The 24,554-nt window shown below is 36.3% G+C and overlaps 1 long non-coding RNA gene across 1 annotated transcript; it reads right to left on the bottom strand.

The window, feature by feature from the left end:
* Window positions 1-21,237: 21,237 nt before the first annotated feature.
* On the bottom strand, window positions 21,238-23,057 carry LOC113705502 (uncharacterized). The gene is made up of 3 exons (XR_011820737.1): window positions 22,780-23,057; window positions 21,799-21,868; window positions 21,238-21,716 (listed from the first exon to the last, which is right to left on the bottom strand). It is a non-coding gene; the product is annotated as an uncharacterized lncRNA (long non-coding RNA).
* Between the last annotated feature and the right edge of the window lie 1,497 nt (window positions 23,058-24,554).

The following is a 24,554-nucleotide window of genomic DNA, read 5'->3' as shown; positions in this document are numbered from 1 at the left end:
GGAACCAATTTTTTCGTTTCGGTTGTCTTTGGTGTCGGATGATGAAGAAAGTCATGAATTGCATAATTTTTCAGCTCCCTGTTGCTTCGCGTAATTGGTGAGCCAAAAGGAAAAGTTTCAGGAGTTACTCTTGGAATCAGATTGGCATGCTCTTTTCGTTTGAAATTTGGTGTTTGAATGTAGAATTTCATGGGCAAAAGTGAAAAATATTCGATAATCTTGTTGCTCTGATCTAAGTTTAGTTCATCAAGCTGCTAGTTGAGTTGGGTTGGAAAAATAGATTGCATTTGAATAATCCGGAAACAAGGTTTCCAGGAGTGCAGCAGCAAAGCTTCTTCTTAGCATTTGCATGAAGTCTGCCTGGAAGTTTTTCTCCAAAATTGTATATTTCCATGCTGTGTTTTTGCTTGTTTAGATGTCAAAGTTATGTGTTATGCTACTTCTTTTAAAGTTTGGATTTTGGGTTGAGAAAGTTTCGATCAAAATTTGTTCTAAATTCTGAAATTTATGTGCGAAGATGAAACTGAAGTATGTTTGCGTTGCAGGAATTCATTTCCCTTCGTAGGTTGCATGCTTTGTATGAAAAGATTTCCAATTTAACCCCCCAAGTTCTCCCTTTATTCTGATATGACCCAAAATCTGGAAAAATTGAACTAATTTTGTTCTTTTAAGTTTAATCCTCTGTTTGCAAATCAGTCCCTGGATTTCTCCTTAACTATACCATGGCCCTCAAAGCTTTCAATTTCTTTAGATTATATCCTTAATTCAATTGCAAATAGGCCCCTAAACTTTATTTTTCTTTAATTTTGACCCCAAAACTTTGCTAATGTTTGCAATCAAGTTTTTTATTCTTTTGACCTCTTGAATGTGGGTTGTTTATATGATTTAATTGATTCAATTTTATGATTCATTTTTACCTTTTATGATTGTTGTTAATTAAAGTGGTGCCTTGACCTTTTCTTTGTATTTTGAAGGGCAAATAAGTGATTTCATTTCATTGGAGCCCCAATTCAAGGGAGGTACACCCTTTCCCTCATTTTTTACTTTATTTGACTCTACGTGCCTTATGTGCCTTTACATGCTTAATTGCTTGCCTTTTGAATTATTCATTTATTTATTTATTCGCTTTATTTATTTTTAATTTGGCATATTTATTTTAATTCAATTTTGGTTATTTGAAAGGCACTTGAATGCCAAATTTGTAATAGTTAGGTATTTATTTTATTTATTTTATTCCGTTTCCCCTTTAGATTGTAGTAGGCATCCCCCTTTGTAATAGATAGGGCTTATGTGCTATGTGTTTGTGTGTGCCTATGTGTTTATTGCTTTCCTAGGCCATTGCATCTAGATATGCATGCTTATGTGTTATGTGAATTACGTGCTCACATGCTTTCTTACTTTAATTATGCCTACTTACTTGTATATATATGGTGAATGCAAATGCACGTTACCGTGGTTAGTCCAATGCTAGTCATGGTCTTCCCCTCGAGTCCTCACAAGTCCAATGCTTGTGACAGAGCGTTAGATATGGGTTAGTCCAATGCTAGACCCTTAGGGACCTTCGACGCTAGATCATGTTTGTATGACTACATTACATTCTCATGCATATTTTTTCACCTTTTAGGGTATTTTATCATTTTTGCATGACATCCCTCCTTATACGTATATCCCTTTCCCCATATTTTCCCTTATATGTATATTACTTACCCCTTTGTATGAAACATGACATTAGTCTTGCATTTCATATAGGCGTTAGAATTAGGTTAGTTCATTTGTTTGATTAGATTAGGGATAACCCCTTGAATATGGGATATGGACGAGTTTGGCTTCTCTAACCTTAGCACGCTCATATTCCCTCTATTAAAGGAAACATTGAAAGTCACGAGTATAAGTCCCCCGCACCCATTATGATGCATTCCTTTAGGTCATACACATTTGTATATTATTATTTTCTTTACTTTTTCTTTCGAGTCTCATGACTTGCATTATTCGTGATTTCTTCGAAAAGTCTTTATTGGGTGTCACAATTAATGTGATTGGTACCAAATAAGATTTGAAGATATATTTTGACCCCCGATACCCTTCTAGGTCTAGGGTTCGCATTCATATAGTACATTCCAAATGTGATAAATTTTTTGGTTAAAACAAGAAAATCTTTGACTAAATCACGCAACTAGCCTTGGCTAGGTCAAAGGGGTGCCTTGGATTTCATCCTTGCCTTCCCCTTCGTCAAATGTGACTCCCGAACCTTTTTCTTTGATTTACGTAGACTAAGAGTCGTTTAAAAGGGGTTTTTTCCACTTTTTCCTTTGAAAACTCATTTTAGGTGACTTGGTACACCTTAACTCTATACCAAGTGGCAACTCCATTTTTCATTCAATAAACCCTTTTTAAACTATATTTTGGGCCAAATCGTCGCATTTTCATGTCCTATTTAGACCCATATTTTTCCATTTTCTTTTTCAAATCAAAAATTCACTTTTTAAAATCATTTATTTTTCTTTTAAAAATGGGGCGCGACAGCTGGCGACTCCACTGGGGAACTTAGAGAGTCCGAACAAATTTGATTTAGTCAATTTTTTTTCTTCTTTTAACCTTTTTATATATCGTATTTGAATGTTTAGGATTGCATTTTTTCCTTTTTAGGATTTTTTGCATTTTGCGCATATCAACTCACTCCCTCACCCATTTGTGCACGATTGATTGGATGGATGAATGGTTTATTTATGTTTATCCCGCGCTTTGCATTGCATTTGGGTGGGGATATTACCCTAGAGCCTGACGTTTGGTTCTTGATCCCTCCCCTCAAAATAAGAAAGCACTTCATACGTGCATGCATAGTCTTATTTACCCTATTTTTTTTTCTTTTCGTGGGCGTTTCCCACACCTCCTTGTAGGATTAGGGTCGATTGCCTTGGGTAGGCGGATGGTGTGCTCTGCGCCCATAGCGTTACCTAAGGGATCACTCGAGCCACCGACCGAAGGCCGTGGGAGTGATGACCCTTCGCCTTTAGGTCTGAAGGCTTGGGAGTCGAAGCCTTATTGAGTCTAGATGCATTAGTGAGCCAAACCTCATGCATCCATATTAGAATTGCCTAGGGTAGAGTCGACCTTACCCTATTAAGAACACTAGGCACGAGGGGAGGGATCGTACCCCTCTTTCTTTATTTATTTTTGTTGCTTTTTATATCATCTAATTGTCCAATGTGTTATGTGATTATGTGTTGAACTGACGTTTCCTTGTCTCTTGTCTTTTGCATTCACAAACATTAGGAAATAAGAGGTCTGACGTGATCCTCTTTTAGGACCTACCCTTATAGATAGGCTATTGCACGTTTAAAATTTTGGTATATTGCATTCGTAAATTAATAATGGCATATCATTTTAGACCTACCCTGACATATAAAGGGTCCCTTTAGGTCATGATATCAGTTAAATTGTAAATTTATCGCTTTAATAAACTGGCATCATGCATAAACCCTAGAAAGGGAATGCCATTTAGGGGATCCCGTGTTAAGAATAAACCACCTCGTGTCTCGGATATTTAATCTAAGGAGACTTGCACGTTTATATTTTGTACCATCCGAAAGGGTAGTGCACGAGGTAAGGTAGAATCCGATCATTTTCAAGAGCGTTCTTTGGAATATGAGCGTCTAATAATCACTTTTTGGCCATTTTATCAAAATTGGTAAAAATCCCTTGCTTAAAGGACATTAATTTAAAGAAATTCACAAATAATTCCTCACTATTGAGACGATAAATAAATTGAGACCAAAATTTGATTTTAGAAGGCTCATAGACTAATGCATCGCAATAAATTTTTGAAGCTACCAGTGGATAGATTGATTTTCAAATAAGCTGTCAATTCAATTCCCTCAATTGGACCATTTTATTCATCAATTTCATCTAGTCCATTTTATCAATTTGTCCATTTTTAGGGCAATCTAGTCGATTTTAAATAGACCACCAATTTCATTTAATTCATTTGATTAGTTTACCCATTCTTAGGTCAATTCAATCAATTTTGAATAAATCATCAGTTTCGTTCAATTTTCATTTGACCAGTTTACCCTTTTTAGGGTGATCTTGTCAATTTTGAATAAATCATCCGATACATTTGACCAGTTTACCTATTTTTAGGACAATTTGGTCGATTTTGAATAAATCCTTATTTCACTCGATCTGTTTGATCAATTGATTTCATTCAATTCATTTGATTAGTTTAATTCATTTTTAGGGTTATCCATTCAATTTTCAATAAATAATCAAATTTTATTCAATGAATTTGACCATTTTACCCCTTTTGGCACATCATGCGTCGACCAAAACAAGCAATCCATTCGGACTTTGTCCTCATTTTTTTAAGACAAATGCCTCTTCTCACTCCAATTGGCCAATTTTTCAAATCATTTTTTCACTTAATCAGTTGATCGGATTCATCATGTATGGTATGGTGCCTACCCTAGAGGATTGTATTTTCATGTTAGGCCTACCCTTGGCATAAGAAGGGCTCCCCCATAGGACATGCATACTGATTTTATAGTCTTACTTACTAACTCAGGGTGTTTTTTCTTTTGTTTTTTCCCCTTCCCCTGCATTCATAAAAATGTTTCAATAAAGTGGAAATATTTTTCTATATCTGATAACAATTTTGATCCGATAAAGTTTGAAAGGTAATACTTGATTCTTGGGCAGACCCTGCAACAAAAACATGAAGGATCTATTTGGAAGCGCTAGGCTAAAGCCTCTAAGAGTCTTCATCATTATTTTTCAAAGAAAAGAAAAATTCTGTTCCGAAAAGGAGGCAAACAAGTGTGTATATGTGGAACTCTTCAGAAGTCTTTCTTTTTTCATTTGTAGAAATTTTGTTTCAAACTTTTTCAGCAATAAAGTTTTTTTATTTATACAATTGTTGTTTTGTATATAATCATGTATATTTCATTCTTTTTTTGGCTATTTGAGGGATTTCATGATGAATTTTAAGAAATAAGACCGAATTGAGATTTTTCAACCTCCAGCCTGAAATTTCACGAGTGTATGCTTCCTAAAATCCTTACGTACACTCAATTGGTGATCCGAGTTATACAATAAGAGTGCTCGGAGTTTAAAAAAAAAAAAAAAAAAAGGTGAGCGGTCACTCAAAAGACCCAATGAGATACCTTTTCTCCTTCACTTAACCCCAAAATAAAATCAGTCACATTGATTGATAAATTACAAATTGGGGTAATCTTTGCTTGAAAAATGTCCATTGTGTCTAATTATATTCAATTCACATTTAAGTGAAAGCAAAAATGTGCATTATCCTTGTTTATTTTGGAAATTTGGGATGATGCTTCGAGCGTTCGTTTCTCTACCCATACAGATTTTATCATTTGCTCTCCCATTTGAGCCTTCGAAAGAATAATTTCGTTTCAAATAAGAGTCTTAATGATCACTACCCTATATTGGAAAATTTTCAATAACCATATCCTTACTTTGGTTGTCATGAAGTGTAAAAATGATACTTTGGCCATCGTTTCTACAACATAAACACTGTTTTACCCCTTGCATCCTCATTTGAGCTAAAATCGGTGATTCTTTTCAAAGCACCTATGATCGCACCCCACATTGGGGAAGGAGATTGGAGAATTTCTGTAGACGCCCCCACTTCTCCCTAAGGTGAACCAAAGGGTATCCGCGGGACGCCTGCCCAACTCTCGCCAGGACTCACTACAATCCATCATTCAAAAGCTCGAAATACTTTAAGTAACTTCCATACATAATTAAAGTACTTCAAATATCTCACACTTACAATTATGTAGCTTTCAAGCTTAAATACAACCCAACGGAAAAGGGTACAATAGCCATCCGTTATAATATAACTTAAAATTTTCAAAAGAAAGCAATCTAGTACTACTCACGAGCACCCTTGGTCTCGAACCCTGCAAAAGAAAACCACAACGTGGGATGAGCTACACAGCCCAGTGAGGTTCCAAGACACTCTAACAGTTCAAATAAATCAAGTAGATTGGGCATATCATATGCATGGTTCAAGGTTACACAATGGCATGTTATCATGAGGTGATAATCATTGTACGGTAATTTGACACATTTATCATGAGACAGTTATTATGGTTCAAGACATTGGCATGTATAGTTCACGAGTGATTGGAGCTTATTACAGGCATAGCACAGGATTTCATATTGGCATTTTAGCATGAAACAATTATCATGATACCAGGTAAACATATACTGTAGGATACGGTGTTCCAGTGGAACTCGGTCGTCATCTGCACCTTATGACTTCCGGATCCCCACGGTATGGTCTGGCCATCGCCTTATCCCTCCAGTGGTAATACTCGAGTATACCGAAACGGTGGTCCAGGGTTCCAACCTACCCGACCGAGTCCAGTCCTGGCTCGAGTAGGTCAGTAACCAAGGGCAGGGCCCAAGTTCAGCTTAGAGCTTACAACATGCACAGGTAACCAAGTAATTCGACAAAAGGTAAAATTCATCATTTGAGTAGGTCGAGTGAGGTAAAGTACACACTCGCCTAACAATGATGGACAGCTTCATATAACATGTGTTTCATGATTATCAAATAATCAAGTGGATACTTAGCACGTAAGCACGTAAGCAATACAAGTTGATTTCATAGAAGCATGTAATTCACGGATATCAAATAATCATGTGGATTGGAAATCATGTGAGCAAATAGTCAAGTAATCAGGTAGTCATGTGGGTTGGTAAACGGTTGACGGTTAACAGTTAACAGTTAAGTAGTGACGGTTAATTGACAGGCATTTGTCATATGAATAGGCCATCATTGGCCGTTATCCCATTTTTACCATGTGAGAGTCGAGGAGATTCACTCCAACGACGTATGCAACCTTAGCATACCAAGTCATGTTATTCGAGCATTTCCGAGCAATGAGTTATTCATCTCAAAAGAGAACAAGTGCGATAAAGTACGCACTCGACTCCATTTTTCAAAATCGAGTAGGCTAAGTAAACAATCTAGCAAGTTAAGCATGTATCGAGTTCATATGGTCATTTGATATGGTTAATCATTTAACCAATTCATGTAGATATACAATGCAAGTATACATTCCTTAAATAGGCATGAGTATGGTAAATACTTAACACATAGCACTTAGCACTTAATAATCATGAAATAAGCGTGTCCTAGACTTATTCAATTACGTATTCCTATATGGAACACTCACCTAGTCAAAACAAACAAGTAGTTTTCAAACAAGCGTTTAGGTGTCCGCTCCGAGTTCCTCTTGGAGATTCCCTCGAGTGCCTGAGTAAACAATAATCAAGTACCACTCAATATCACTACGAATCTCTAATTATCGAGGAAGATTGTACGCTACTGCAATCTAAGGAAATCTTATGAAAATGAACCTCAATTACTCGTAAATCGAGGTTCAAGAGTAAAGTTTTAAAGTCTAAAGAGAGAGACTAACATTTTCCATGAAATTGAGTTCAAAATGTTCAATCGGTATCGAGAAAAGAAGGCAAGTTTCCAAAATCTCATTTTCTAAGAAATTGACAAATTTCAGCTTTGGGTGCCAATTTAGAAAAATCGTATCTTGCACTATGTAGGTCCATAATTAGAAAGTTTGATACCGTTGGAAACTTATTCAAAAGCACTAAAAGTTCCTAGAAGATACTTTTCCATGATTCCAAATGGAAGATATTCAAAAATTGACTCAAAGTTGCTGCTTGGGACCATTATGACAGTTTCGGGGTTGGTTTTTGACCAACTTTGAAAATCCAGCAAAATTCACACAATACGAACTAGCCTCCAAAATTTAGAACTCAATTAGAGATACAATCAAAGTTTAAAACAAAACAAACGGAACAAGAATCAAAGTTTTGAGCGCCAAGATATAGCAGCTCAAAGTTGGCTAAAATTTCCTCCTCGATCAAGAATTTCCAGATTTAAACATGAACTTTGGGACGTTGGTTGAACACTGAAACGGACTTCGAATGGCACCAAATTTAGCAGTATTACACTACCATATAGGGGTTATTCCTCTGCAAATTTTCAAGCAAAATCTAGTACGAAGAGTCAATTAACAAAACTGTTGAAGTTTTCAAGAATTTCCAAGGCAATCTGCCTCGTACCTTTGTTTTCCTTTTCTCAAACATTTGGCCACTAAAAACCTCTCAAATATGGTTCATTTGCGTAGATAATGCCTAAGAAACATCAAAGCTATATTTGGTAGGTGATTTATACCAAGAATTTCGAATGACAAGTCCCAAGTCAAGATTGGCTAATCGGCTAAGAGAAAAGGAAAAGTTTTCCAGATTCGAAGAGCAATTTCGGGGCATCATTTGCATATCAAAATGGTCTTAGAATATCACCAAATTTTGGACAATTAAACCTCCATATGAGGACCACTCCTCTATCAAATTTCATTTGAAAATTCACATGAGAAGGTAGTTAACTAAACCATCAAAGTTCAAGAAATTTCCCAAGGCAAAACTGTCTTCTAGCTCTTCTTTCTTTTTAAACATTTTGTCCAATGCAACCAACCCAAATCTGGTTTATTTGTAAAACAAAGTCCAAGGAACATCTAATATAAAGTTTGGTAGATGTTGGACATCAAAGTTTCCAAAACAACAAGTCCCAAATCAATCTAGGCCATTCAACTAGTCAAAAGAGGATTTTTACTCACTGCATCAGTTTCGAAATATGGCCACAACTCACTCAATTCAACTTGGAATTGAGCGTGGTTCATGGCGTTGGAAAGCTCTCTCATAAAGCTGAATTTTATCAGAAGAAACCATTTTGAAATTCTATCCACAAACAGCTCGTTTTTGAGCATCAAGATACAAGTCCGGTCCTGTCTCCTGGAGAGAAACGAAACAGGACAGTGATTAGGTTCACTATTTCCAAAGACGGGTTCACTATTTCACTAAACGAGCTTCCGAAAATTAATTTTTGAAACAAGTCATTTTAAAAATATAATGAAACTATATTTCCATGTAATTAGGTCTCAAGAGCTTAGAAAATAATATTCGGAGTAAAAGACCAAATAAATAATTAAATAAGCTAGAAATAGGAGATTAAATAAGTAAATTTTGCGAGTCCTTACAATTTCCCCCAAAAAGGAGAAAAAGCAAAATGCTAAAATTAAAAGAAAGAGGGAATCACAAATTGGAGAAATTTGATTCTACCTGGCTTCAATTTTGGACAAAAAGAGATAAGAGAGAAAAAGAAAAGAAAGAAAAGTTGTCCGGCGGATTCTCTTTGTTTCACAGATATGGACAAACGGAAGTCATCCTCCGTTAATTGATTCAGATGCATGCAAAAAATTTCGCATTAATGAAAATTTTCCTTCAGAGTTAATGTAAGGAACGAATTAAAAGTCAGGCTTTCTTCTTTTCCAATCAAACATTCTATCCCTAGTTATCCCTTTTGAACTTTCAGAATAAATTATTTCGTTTGGCAACCCCTGAGAATCGCAAACCCCACACTGGGGCAAGTTTGTGTTGAAAAAGAAGAAAAGTCTCAAAAGGTGAAAAGTGATAAGGCAACAAAATCAAATGACAAAAGAAGAAAAGAGAACCTCAGTTGAACATGAACTGGGGCAAATTTTGAAAAGTTCAAAAGAATGGCAGAAAGCCGAAAAAAAAGAACAAAATGAAAGAGAAAAGAGCCTCAATTGAGAATAAACAGGGGCAAGTTCTGATTTAACCCTAAAATAGGGTTGATACAATAATGCGATCTCAGGTCATTCAAACCGCTTTTGAAATCCGCTTTCAAGCCTTAACCTTTCTAAGCACCCCACCTGACCCCATTACAAAAGTCGAAAGCCCTGACTTCTGTTCTTTGCAATATCTCTGTCAAGAAATTTTCTAATTGGCAAGTGATGCCCATATACTGATGCCGAGAAATTTTTTAGATGTATTTCTGAATTGATTAGATGAGGTTGACACTGCTCATCATGTGAAAATCCGCAAGGGTACCTTTGAAAAAGAAAAGAAAAGACAAGCAAAATAAATGCAAATGAAAAAAAATGCAAAAGGATTCGATGCCGAAAGTCCCCGTTAAGTAATGATACAAGTCAAACGAAGTCCTGGATTTTCGAGTTCAAAATAGGGGCAATTTTGGAAAAATGCGATCTTCAGTGCAATGTCCTTAAAATCTTATCTCTTTAACTATCGCTTTCAAGCCATATTATAAGCTCATAAAGTCCATCGTTGACTTATCCTTCGTGACAACTCGAAGTGAAGATTATGCTTCTGAGGAATCCATCAATCATCTGTGATCTTAAGGCTATAACCTGTTTTCACATGTTTTAGCTATCGTTTCTATCCATACGTCACAAACCTAAAAAGCTTATATGTGACTAAATTTTCTTAAGAAATAAGGGTGACAAACTATTTGCTTTCACTAAAATGTGATATTGAATGGATTACATATCATTGGGCACAAAAATAAGACAGATCTTAACCTCTTATTTTTCCTTAGCCTTCTCAAAAGCAGAAATAATGCCTACTTGATTGGTCTTGAAAGAGGAGCTAACAAGAAATAGTGATCCTTTACCCAAAGCATCAATGCTAAAGGGAGGAAGGAATCATTTGAAATTGGGTATTATTTTGAGAAATTCATCATGAAATTTCTGTTAGGGAACATAGTTTCTTACTTTGTTCAAATAAATGGAGAGTCATCCAAATAAATTTTTGCAACTAAATAGGCCCACACTGGGGCAAATTTTCATTTGAGAGATTTTGCAAAATAGGCCCATACTGGACAAATTTTTTATTTGTGAGATTTCGCAAAATAAGCCCATACAGGGGCAAATATTTTTATAGTCCATTTGAGGACTTCGTCAAAAAGTCAAGCAAGACTTTCAAATTAATCACACTGCTCTTTCCATAAGTAGTAGTTGCAATATTTTAAAATAAAGTGCATGTTGTATTTTGGCAAGCCCCCTGTGCAGGTACTCATGGCTGAAATTGACGAAGTAGCGTAAGTCAGAATCTTATGAATCAAGGCCTCAAGGAGGAGCAACCATGCCGTAATGCAAATCAATTGATTGGTTGCACAATAATTGGTGGAAGTTTGGGCAAATTATTTTTGAAAAGATTCTCAAAAATCAAACTTGAATTTAATTTCTTGTTCCTTGACAAATTTCAATTTCTTCTTGATGATATCTCAGCATACCCCGCGCACCCTTCTGCCTCCTTTCTTGACAATCACATTTAATTCACTGCCTTCAACCACCGTTAGCATCGAGTCTATCTCACAAACGTGTGCGTTTTTATTCCACCACCGTTAGCATCGAGTCTATCTCACTAACATGTGCGTTTCTATTCCCCCACCGTTAGCATCGAGTCTATCTCACTAATGTGTGCGTTTTCATTCCACCACGTTAGCATCGAGTCTATCTCACTAACGTGTGCGTTTTCATTCCACCACCTTTAGCATCGAGTTTATTTCACTAACGTGTGTGTTGTTTTTAGTCTTTCTCCATTAGCATTTAGTTCATCGCACTAACGTGCCTTTTTATTTCCAATTTTATCACGGCAGGCTCGGATTTGATCCCACTGACCGATTGTCAAGCCTTTCATTTGCACTGCCACTAGCCGTTGGGTCAGTCCCACTAGTGAGCTTTTCATTTGTATCGCCACTAGCCGTTGGGTCAGTCCCACTAGTGAGCTTTTCATTGGCACCGCCACTAGCCGTTGGGTCAGTCCCACTAGTGAGCCTTTCATTTATACCGCCACTAGCCGTTAGGTCAGTCCCACTAGTGAGTTTTTCATTTACCCTGCCATTAGCCGTTGGGTCAGTCCCACTAGTGTGTATCCCATGATTTTAAGTTTATTCGGGTCAGTCCCATGATTTTAAGTTTTATTCGGGTCAGTCCCATGATTTTAAGTTTATTCGGGTCAGTCTCATGATTTTAGATTTTATTTGGGTCAGTCCCATAATTTTAAGTTTTATTCGGGTCAGTCCCATGATTTTAAGTTTTATTCGGGCCAGTCCCATAATTTTAAGTTTTATTCGAGCCAGTCCCATGATTTTAAGTTTTATTCGGGTCAATCCAATGATTTTAAGTTTATTCGGGTCAGTCCCATGATTTTAAATTTTGTCCGGGTCAGTCCCGATTTTAAATTTCCAGTTGCGGGTCAGTCCCGATTTTAAATTCTTGTCTCGGGTCAGTCCCGATTTCAAATTTCCTGCTTTTGGATCAGTCCCGATGTTAAACTTCCTGTTTGGGTCAATCCCATTTTAATTCATTCGAATCATTCGCAGCCGGGCAACGCAGGTGAGTATTTGGTGTCTAGTTCTTTGTCTCAAGTTTTTCCAAAACTCAGACAAAGAGGGGCAAACTGTAGACACCAAATTTTTGATTTTCAACTCTGTTTATTTAATTGATTTAAGTTTAGATTTATGTGTTCAATTTTTAGGTTTTTAGTTTATTTATTTATTTTATCTTTATTTTTAGGTCTTTTATTTTATTTTGTTCTAGTTTATTTTATTTTATTGTTTGTTTTGGTCTTCATACTAAATTTCAGAGAAAAAAAAGAAAAGAAAATTGACAAGTGGAAACTCGCATGTGGGACAAGAGTCCCTTCTTATTTGCTAACAACACATCACCTAGGTGGCAAGGGGAGGAGACACTTGTAGGATAGAGGATTTTGGAAAGAAAAAAAATAAAAAGAAAAAGAAGAAAAAGGATGAGATGGCTGACAAAAAGAAAAGGAAAAAGGGAGGAGATTTAAAAAAAAGGGGGGGCGGAGGAAAGAAAAAACAGAGGAGTGCTTCATCGGAGGAAAAAAAAAACAGAAGGAAAAGAAAGAAACAGAGGGGGGATGTCGGCGGAGGTTTTTGGCCAAGGAAAAAACACAGAGGGAAATTGGAGCGGCAGACAAGAGAATGAAAGGAAAACTATCGGACAAGAGGGAAGAAAAGAGTAACAAGAAATGGCAAAAGAAAAGAGCGGCAGGCTAAGCAACGGAAAGGCAAGAAAAACAGAGGGGAAGCTAAGGGAAACAGAGGAGGCTTCGGCGGGGAAAACAAAAAGTAGGAAAAGGGCAAGCTGAGGAAAAAGAGCAATCAAATATTCGAACGGAGAGCCACCAGAGCCGCCACCATCCCACTGGAATCAACCATCATCGCCGTCAATTACCACCTGCAAATCTGTTGTAAGCCGTTCATTTTTCCTCTCAAATCTCATTTTTTTCTTCAAGCCTGACTCTTAAAGCTTTCAAAGTAGGGAATTGTTATTATGGTTTTTCTGATGATTGTCCATAATATTTGAATATATGAAGCTTGGAATTGAAATCTTCTTCGTTTCTGATGATTTTTGGGTACGAAATTACATCGTTTGAGCAGAAAATTGCTAAATGTTTCCATGCCCGTTAGTTGTTTGATAAAATGCCAGAATGAAAATTTTAAGCCGAAAAGAATAAGTCTTGTGTATTTTCTATGTGCGTTCGAAGGAAAACCTGGGCTGGTCGGAATCTGCACGTTTGATTAGTTGGGGGGAGGAAAAGAAGTCAATGAATTTTGGAACCAATTTTTTCGTTTCGGTTGTCTTTGGTGTCGGATGATGAAGAAAGTCATGAATTGCATAATTTTTCAGCTCCCTGTTGCTTCGCGTAATTGGTGAGCCAAAAGGAAAAGTTTCAGGAGTTACTCTTGGAATCAGATTGGCATGCTCTTTTCGTTTGAAATTTGGTGTTTGAATGTAGAATATCATGGGCAAAAGTGAAAAATATTCGATAATCTTGTTGCTCTGATCTAAGTTTAGTTCATCAAGCTGTTAGTTGAGTTGGGTTGGAAAAATAGATTGCATTTGAATAATCCGGAAACAAGGTTTCCAGGAGTGCAGCAGCAAAGCTTCTTCTTAGCATTTGCATGAAGTCTGCCTGGAAGTTTTTCTCCAAAATTGTATATTTCCATGCTGTGTTTTTGCTTGTTTAGATGTCAAAGTTATGTGTTATGCTACTTCTTTTAAAGTTTGGATTTTGGGTTGAGAAAGTTTCGATCAAAATTTGTACTAAATTCTGAAATTTACGTGCGAAGATGAAACTGAAGTATGTTTGCGTTGCAGGAATTCATTTCCCTTCGTAGGTTGCATGCTTTTGTATGAAAAGATTTCCAATTTAACCCCCCAAGTTCCCCCTTTATTCTGATATGACCCAAAATCTGGAAAAATTGAACTAATTTTGTTCTTTTAAGTTTAATCCTCTGTTTGCATATTTTATATGACTTTTTGGATAGATTAATTCTGGGATTTAATGCATAATTAGAGTTGTAGTATTTTTCTTAGTTGAGTTTTTGTCTTGTTGGATTTTTCATAAAACAAGATGAGGTTTGGTTTGGATTTGTTTGTTTGAGTTTGACAAATGGATTGATGATTTATTTTTCTGGGTTGTTGATATGGGTTTGAAGGATAGAGCCCATATGCTTTTAGTTGGGTTTTACTTGGATTTAAGATAAGCTAACCCGTCTGTTTTGCTTGGGCTTCGGTTGGACTAAGAGGGTTGGGCCCAAACAAACAAATAAAATGGCCCAGTGGCCTGTTTTTCTAAGAATCTGGCAACTGGATTTGCAAATCAGTCCCTGGATTTCTTCTTAGCTATACCATGGCCCTCAAAGCTTTCAATTTCTTTCGATTAGGTCCTTAATTCAATTGCAAATAGGCCCCTGAACTTTATTTTTCTTTAATTTTGACCCCAAAACTTTGCTAATGTTTGCAATCAAGTTTTTTATTCTTTTGACCTCTTGAATGTGGGTTGTTTATATGATTTAATTGATTCAATTTTATGATTCATTTTTACCTTTTATGATTGTTGTTAATTAAAGTGGTGCCTTGATCTTTTCTTTGTATTTTGGAGGGCAAATAAGTGATTTCATTTCATTGGAGCCCCAATTCAAGGGAGGTACACCCTTTCCCTCATTTCTTACTTTATTTGACTCTACGTGCCTTATGTGCCTTTACATGCTTAATTGCTTGCCTTTTGAATTATTCATTTATTTATTTATTCGCTTTATTTATTTTAAATTTGGCATATTTATTTTAATTCAATTTTGGTTATGTGAAAGGCACTTGAATGCCAAATTTGTAATAGTTAGGTATTTATTTTATTTATTTTATTCCGTTTCCCCTTTAGATTGTAGTAGGCATCCCCCTTTGTAATAGATAGGGCTTATGTGCTATGTGTTTGTGTGTGCCTATGTGTTTATTGCTTTCCTAGGCCATTGCATCTAGATATGCATGCTTATGTGTTATGTGAATTACGTGCTCACATGCTTTCTTGTTTTAATTATGCCTACTTACTTGTATATATATGGTGAATGCAAATGCACGTTACCGTGGCTAGTCCAATGCTAGTCATGGTCTTCCCCTCGAGCCCTCACAAGTCCAATGCTTGTGAGAGAGCGTTAGATATGAGCTAGTCCAATGCTAGACCCTTAGGGACCTCCGACTCTAGATCATGTTTGTATGACTACACTACATTCTCATGCATATTTTTTCACCTTTTAGGGTCTTTTATCTTTTCTGAATGACATCCCTCCTTATACGTATATCCATTTCCCCATATTTTCCCTTATATATATATTACTTACCCCTTTGTATGAAACATGACATTAGTCTTGCATTTCATATAGGCGTTAGAATTAGGTTAGTTCATTTGTTTGATTAGATTAGGGATAACCCCTTGAATATGGGATATGCACGAGTTTGGCTTCTCTAGCTTTAGCACGCTCATATTCCCTCTATTAAAGGAAACATTGAAAGTCACGAGTATAAGTCCCCCGCACCCATTATGATGCATTCCTTTAGGTCATACACATTTGTATATTATTATTTTCTTTACTTTTTCTTTCGAGTCTCATGACTTGCATTATTCGTGACTTCTTCGAAAAGTGTTTATTGGGCGTCACAATTAATGTGATTGGTACCAAATAAGATTTGAAGATACATTTTGACCCCCCGATACCCTTCTAAGTCTAGGGTTCGCATTCATATAGTACATTCCAAATGTGATAAATTCTTTGGTTAAAACAAGAAAATCTTTGACTAAATCACGCAACTAGCCTTGGCTAGGTCAAAGGGGTGCCTTGGATTTCATCCTTGCCTTCCCATTCGTCAAATGTGACTCTCAAACCTTTTTCTTTGATTTACGTAGACTAGGAGTCGTTTAAAAGGGGTTTTTTCCACTTTTTCCTGTGAAAACTCATTTTAGGTGACTTGGTACACCTTAACTCTATACCAAGTGGCGACTCCATTTTTCATTCAATAAACCCTTTTTAAACTATATTTTGGGTCAAATCGTCGCATTTTCATGTCCCATTTAGACCCATATTTTTCCATTTTCTTTTTCAAATCAAAAATTCACTTTTTAAAACCATTTATTTTTCTTATAAAAATGGGGCGCGACACCAGCCATCTTATTCAACGGGTACTGTAGCTTTCCTTGTTTCTGACACTAGAGGATTCCATGGTCTGCGAGCCCTCTTCAATGGGCGAGTTCTCTGTCAAGAGTGCTTGGGAGGAACTCCGGTCAAAACGATATTTATCATCTATTTGTCGGCTTATTAAGAGCAACCTTATTCCTCTAAAACTCTCCTTCTTGGCCTAGCGTGCTTTATATGGGTGGCTATTGTTAGACGCTGCCCTTAAAAGGCGTGAAATACCCCTTGTGTCTCGATATTCATGCTGTTTCTGTCATGAAGAAATGTTGTGCCATATTTTTGTTGATGGTTTGGTTGCGACTCTTGTTTGGGAACACTTTGGTCGTCGGTTCAGTGTGTACACTTAATGTGCTCCTCATTGTCTGCTATGCTTCTCTCTTAGTATAGCTCCATTCCCACGGGTTCAGGTGACCACATTAGAATGGTGGTGCCAGTTGTGATAATTTGGTTTTTATGGAAGGCTAGAAACTTAGCTTTTTTTTAAGGAAGTCGTCTTGAAGCGCACAACACTTTATTGAGTGGTTGGGTTGTGCTAGGATCTTCAAGGCGCTGCATTTTCGTGGTGATTTTGAGGAGCCAAGGACTGTTCTTGCTGTTCGTCCCCCGAGAAAATCTAAATGCTTACTAGTTGCATGGAGCAGGCCACCATATCCGCAATTAAAATTGAACACGGACGCTTCGGTGGTCACAGGAAGTGCTACTCTTTTATTCACTCAAATAAAACTTTAGTTTTCTATCACTCTTCTATCACAAATACAAGAGGGAGTTAACCCCCATTTATAGGGGAAAATACAGCAACTAACTTCTTCAAGATGGTAATACAATTTTCTTGTAAGACGTGATAGTTTTATCGAAAGTCGTAATAGCTTTATCGGTAGTTGTGCAACTTTATCAAAAGTTGTAATAGCTTTATTGAAAATTGTGTCATCTTTTTCACCCCAAAAGTTGTGATAGCTTTATCATCTCGAATAACATAAAATATTTGTCACCATCTAGGGGATGAAATAAATGTGATAGATATCCACAATATTTAATTATTTCGTAATGTTCATTTGTTATTTCTTTTTCTATGGAATTTCTTGTTTCATTTCCATTTGGTTTAATAGATATGATGGCTGATGTAAAAATGGAAGGTAAAGAAAAAAGATTACAAATTATGGACTTGTAGGAAAATATTCTGAGAAGATTATTAGTTATTTGCATTTGGAAGGAGAATTAGCAAAAAGTATTGCAATTGGAATTGAAGTAGTTATCAAAGAGAAACAAACAATTTTTCTACAAGGAAAGGCAATTTATCTTGATATTTTTCGATGGGAAGCCGTCATCAAACATTAACCAACTGGTTAGCCCTAGCCTCTTCACGTACTCAGGGCTGCAAATTTGAATTTTTACATTGACAGGTACATTAAATTACTTGGGTAGAATCATGTATTTTTCGCTCATGTCACATTTGTAGAATTGGTTGGATATTGGATGATTTTCATGAGAATTCATATATTTGGGAACTCAAGTAGTTCTACATTGAATTGGAATGACTCTTTTAATGTGGCTTCCAAAATTTGAAATTTGAATATTTGGGAACTCAAGTAGTTCTACATTGAATTGGAATGACTCTTTTAGTATGGCTTCCAAAATTTGAAATTTGATGATTTTTTAAACGCAATTTATTTGAATATGTGAAGAGGTAATTTCTGGTTAGATAGCCGAGCTGACCTAGTCCAGCTCCCTCTCTTGGTGAACTGAAATTTAGAGACAGGAGTGCTATTCTGAAGTGAGAGGCGGGCCTTTGTCCCCTGGGATCACTTCGACGGTCAAGTCAGTATAGAGAGAGAATAAAGAGTAATGAACAGTATAAGTGCTGCAGTAGTCTTACTTGCATGGAGAGGGTGAAGGAGTATTTATAGGGTGTGAGGATGGAGGGTAGGACAGTGGGTTTAAACCACTGGGTCCCGCTTCCTAAGGATTACAGCTCTGCTCTGCACCTGCGGCCTCTGTTCCTGACGGGGGGCAGTGGTCCAGACACTTTGTCAGGTGGTCCTGCATATTCCCAATAAAGGGCCCTTGTGGCCTCAGTTAAAGTGGTGGCTCTTAATGACATGTCAAGCTAGCTGACATCACCCGCGTGCGACCAAGATTAGACGGCCATCTGAGTCATAGAGGCTGAGGCCCACAAGATGTCGCAGAGGTCTAGCCGAGGTGGCGGAAAGAACCACGGCCATGGGACACCACTTCGGACAGGACGATCCGAAGTGACCGTCTTCAATATGCGACTTGCTAGTTGAGTAGTTTTGAATAGGATTGAGGACAAGTGCGGTGCATGAGTAACTCCAATCAAATCAGCTCGGTTCAATCTGGATTGCCCTCAATCTGGATTGAGGACAACTTGCTTAAAGTAAACCGAACTCATCCAATCAATCTGGTTATGTTATGATACAAACAACCCAAATCTGGTTGGATGTGGACAAGCTACAAACAAATACTACACACCAATGAGATGTTCACTAATTTTTGCAATTTTAGCCAAACGAGTACCCATTGCATATATTTTAAGTAGGATTAATCTTTTATATACTTATAGTATATACGCTATCATACTTGGATGAATGTCATATATATTGAATTTTAATTTTAAATTTAAATTTCACTTATGTAGCATTCATCTAACTGTAATAGTGTATACTCTATTAGTGTATATAAAATTTACTCTTTTAAGTGTACATCTATTTATATTTAGTGGTAAGCCCCCTTAAAGTTTGGTCCCAAAATCACTCAACCTCCTAGAGTTTATCTTTGAGCACTAGTCCCCTGTACTAAATGGCCAAAGCTAATAAACAGATGAAAGGACATAAATGCCTTCATATTAATAGTTATTGGATTAAAATATTCACGGGAATGAGATCCAGTTTTGCATACAATCCCTTATACTAAATGGCCAAAGCTAATCAACAGTTGAAAGGACATAAATGCCCTCATATTAATAGTTATTGGATTAAAATATTCATGGGAGTGAGATCCAATTTTCCTTTTTTTAAAAAAAAAATGACCACGGAAATGTTAGAGAAAAATATGTTGCATCTCATGAGGTGACTCAAAAAAAATTTAAAAAGGAAAAAAGACATGAAACATTTAAAAGGTCCACATATCTTCCTCACATAGATATTTGAAAATATTATATGCATTAGGAGTTTGTAAAAAAAAAAAATCAATTAATTTTTGTGTAGAAGGATTTCAACAAGTAACACCCCAAAAATAGTACCAAAATTTGAAGTAACCAGTATTTTGGGCATTTTTTCTAGTGTTCTAGCCATTGATTTGTTCAAAAAAAAAAAAAAGGCAAAGCAACCCACACATAGGAGTTGGGTTTTTCTTTAAAGAAGAGAAAGTTAGGTCTTTATTTATAAGAAGAAGGGATTTGACTTTGTCACGACAAGGACGATTTTGTTCAAAGTTTCCAATTTGTAGAAATAGGGGCATTTTCAGATGTTCTATAATTTTAACAGTGAAACGTTACTTTTTACTGACCGAGGGTACAAAGTGCTGAAAAACAAATGTCAGAGGGCAAAATGATTTTGGATTCAAACTTCAAGGGGGTTTACTACCAGTTTTTCTAGATTTAGACGAGTACCACTACGCATATGATGTACGGCCCATCATCATATTACCATTACACACATGACATATGACAATTTGTTTTTTGAAATTTTCTTGGCTCGGGTTGTCACGCTTTCAATAGCCTAGTTAGAACTGTAAATATAAAAAAAGGTTAAACTCCACATTTCTTCATCCTAAATTCGTAGATTGTACAACTTCTAATGTCAATAGTATAAATTATTATTATTAAATAGTACAAAATAGTATAAATTATTATTTACGAATAATACAAGTCATCAATACATCAAAATATGGATCTGGATTGCGATGTGTGGGTTTTACTTCTCTATTAAAAATTGCTATGGATAGTTGTGCTAAGGTCTCCATAGATTCAATTTACATGAGAGGATTCACTTTACTTCTTCTATGTTTTCTGCAAAGAATTTTCCTTTTCTGCCCCCTTCATTTTATGCTATGTGTAAACATCCCACTTATATACTGTTATATTAGTTTGTGGATTTTACGACTTGTACTTCTTTTTTAAAGATATCACTTTAAGAAACAATTCTAATAATGCATGATGTATTCGTATTAAGCATATATTTCAAGCTAGTTCCGATGCCTTGTTTGGATTGCTGTTTTTCGTTGAAAAATTACGTCGTTTTCCGTAATTATATTTCCCTATTATCTTTTTCCCTCACATACATCAAATCGCTACAGTAATTTTTCCATAAAAAATCATGAAAAATACAATCCAAACACAACCTAAGTTTCTGGAAGCATATCGAGAAACTGGGGTAAAACACACCATGAATGTCTCCAACGTTGCACCAGGCCTTACAGGTGCCGTACTGGCCATTTAACCGGCGCTGGATTTCGGGAACGACGTAGGTACTAATATTGTCCCTAATTTCACCCTGTCCATGCATCTCAACAAAGTGGTTGGCAAATCGGATTTCGTGCTGCCTAGAGTAATTACAACGCTTCTTATCTTGATGGCGCCTTTGTTTTCGCATCTTAATAAGCCATACACAAATCCAGTTGAAAAAACAGATTGTAAGCAGCTTTTTAGAAAGGAAAATAGATTGTATTGCATAAGCGGCTAAATTTTATAAGTTAGCCATTAACGTTTAACTACACTTTACAGCCAAATCTGTGGATAACCCAAATCTGTCGGCCATTAAATACACTTTAAATTATACAGCAATAACCAGAGGTTTAAATACTAGACAATCATGTATTGTAATGAGGATCAAGCCAAATCTGTTAACAAAATCTAAAAATCTATAACTAAAAAAGATTAAATTGAACACTCATCCAACATAACACTAGCAAATCAGGAACAAAACCAGTTTTGGTAATGTGAAGTTTCGCTTTAGAGTCAAGAGTTATGACAAAAACTGAACTAAATAACAAATGCTACCATGCATAGTGAAATCCGACAATAAAGGTCAAGGCAATGAAGAAAAATGTTCGAATTTGCTGTGGCATGGGACAAGGAAGAAGGTCCAACTTTAGAAGAGTCAGCCCCAAACATATTATGACTAAAATGGTGTTTCACACACAAAATTAGGCAAAAATAACTACAGGAGGTACAATGGTACCTTGTAGTAGTTAGAAAGGCACTTCCGAATATCGTTTTCTGAGGTGAATGACCTGGTTGAAAGAGATTTCTGGATCCCAATCGGCTTCAAAGCTGTGTCAACAACAAGGATCGTCAAATACTAGACAACCATACTATAGAATGCACTGAACAAAGGGGAAATTGGCAAATATACCTTTGGCAGCACGGCGGGTAACAGGGGGCATGAAGTCCTAGCCAGCGGCAATATAGAGCGGTAAAGCACCCTGTATAAGCGAATGGACAGCAAGGAGAAGTTAGACTGCTCTATAAATTCAGTTGCTTTTGGGAAATCAAACTGACCTAAAATTTGACTCTCGACATCTGATCGCGCAAGTTTGAAGTAATAGCAACAGCTACATAAATATTTGGAACATGTAGCAACAGCCGTCGAATGTAGAGTTAACCGCAATCACATCATATAATTTACAGTTTGGACTACCGCATTTGGATTTCACCTTGAAAGTTATCCAGAGAGAAAAAGAAGAGTGATATAATCTGAACAATTCTCTATTTTGGAAGGGGATAAACAAATCAAGCAGTTTGCCAGGATTTGCGTGTTTGGTAATAAAGGTATAGATTGAGTACTGGTGGGAAGTAAATCAAACACAGCAGGCAACAATGGACTTGGTGCTGTTCCTTCCATTATTGAAATCTCATACCAATACCAAGACCAGGACAAAGTACAGGACAAGAAAACATTAAAAAGAGCTCCCATCTGTTCTGAAATCGCTCCGACGCAGAAAGCATGATACAGAGCTATCAAGCTCCCCTTCCCCTTCCCCCGTTTTTTCACATTTCCTCGGACAAATGCATCAATTCGACTGACTATGAGAACTAGTAAAAAAAGCACAGTGTAATTTACTGCGTACCATCTTAAATTAGCATCCAAGATTTCCAGGAAGAGGCCTAAATATAATGGATTTTACTTCAGTTATTACATACAGAAAATGATATAATCATAGGAGCGAAGGATTTGATATCCTTGTTGCTGACCTAAAGATTTCAGACACCCAACAGACTAATGTTCGTTCTAAAGCTTCCCCAAGGTCAAAACGCAACCTTCCCCCACTGGTTTACCTCATATAATCAGCCCTGAAAAAGGTAAAATAAGCAGGGAAATCTAGAACTGGCTTACCTTATTCGACCTGCACAACGAAGATGCTCTACTGTCGGTTGCTTTTTGGAGCTGAAGACCCGCCGTGATTTAGTGTCTCAGTCGTAGGAAAAGGGTGAGAATCGCAGCGTTAATGGGCTCAGATTTACGTCACTGGTTGCAGATCCGGAGCATTTTGCAGATCTTGAATCCACTCTGGTTTATTGTCCTCACTGCAGCGGCTAGAATGTTTGCGTGTTTGGGAAAGTAGTTTACGGTTGAATGGATCTCAACGATGAAGGCAGTCCGAGAAAGTCTTTTGGCCATTAAGTCAAAACGATGTAGTTTTGTTAAATCTTAACTGTAGATTGTATTGTTTTAGACTTACAATACTGGTTGTTTTTGAAAGACAAAAACAATTTTTGCAAAAATTGACAATCCAAACGGAGCCTACCTTAAAGGAAAAAATCACTGTTTTTTTTTTCAAAACAAAAAAGAACTTTTCTGAGCAAAATATTATTACAATTGCGTTTCGGTAAAAATTAAGTAGAATTGCAGTTATGAATTTCTCATTTGTCTGATTGTTATTATTTTTTGTCCATTACCCATCACATACATTAGGATTTCCAGCACAAGAATAACTCCTAAATTGTACATAAATCAGGTGTGCCCTTATTAATACTACTAGTATCTATTATCAACCCAGCAAACTATAAAATTCCGGATTCTTTGTATTTGGCACACTCACTAAATATAGATATTAAGCAGTAAGGAAAATAATAATTTATTGCTATCAAAATAATGGATGATAATAAATTTAACACATTTTAAGCAGTACTACTAAACATCATCATGGAAAAACTCATTTCCAATTACTAAAGATCCTCAAGGGAAAAACTTCTTTTCACATAACTGGCTTGATATTTTGGAGGGTCCATAAGATCTTCCATTTCTTCTCCTTCATGCATATTCGAAGTGGTCGTGGTCAATCTCCTTTTCTTATTCATATTGTGCAATTTCCTCTCCAGATGCCTTTTTTTATTGATTATATGCTCATTTTTTCGCAGATCTCTAACACTCTTGACGTTGGACAAGTCGTGGAAAGACTTGGATTTTCCACCATAATGTTTTGACAATCCTCTATTACAAAAATTAAAACAAGAAAATGTAAAAAACCAAATAATTTAGGCCCATAAAAATATCCACCACAAAAATAAATAAATAAACATAGGCTCATCTTTTTACTTGTGTTCTGGTTTGTCTCTCTTTTAAAAAATTTTTAATTGCGAATTTGTTAGAAGTTAGAAGATCTAATGTACATTGTACAATACCTCAATTGTAAAAATGTACCCTTTTTACTGTTTTGCAAGAAAAAATATGGTAACAAAACTGAACTCACATATTCATGAGTACAAAAAAAAAAAAAAAAAAAAAAAAAAAGAGCACTGAGTACTGCTACGCTTTAAGGTCTTGATTCAGTGTGTCAATTTGTTAAAAATTTTAATTGCGTACATTATTGCATGATCTACTGTACAATAGTATAATTGTCCCTAGTATTGTTTTTAATGGACAAGGCTGAACTGCAAAGGAACCAAAAATTCACATACTTATTGGCACAGATACCACAACATGATGATGGTAGTTTCATGTTCAATTTACCAAGAAAAATAACTACAGCAGTACTGATACTATGAAAATAAAAACACAAATTATGAAGGCAATGACGAAGAATTTACCTAGGGGGCAGCAACTCTTCTGTAGCCTCCAAATACTCTGAGTTTGTAGGATCCATGGCTTCCTTTTTTTTTTTGCCCACG

Source organism: Coffea arabica, chromosome 8c (genome assembly GCF_036785885.1).
Source record: "Coffea arabica cultivar ET-39 chromosome 8c, Coffea Arabica ET-39 HiFi, whole genome shotgun sequence".
Classification (NCBI taxonomy): Eukaryota; Viridiplantae; Streptophyta; class Magnoliopsida; order Gentianales; family Rubiaceae; genus Coffea; species Coffea arabica.
The sequence above is the reverse complement of the archived record's forward strand: the minus strand, read 5'-3'. Positions and strand labels throughout refer to the sequence as shown.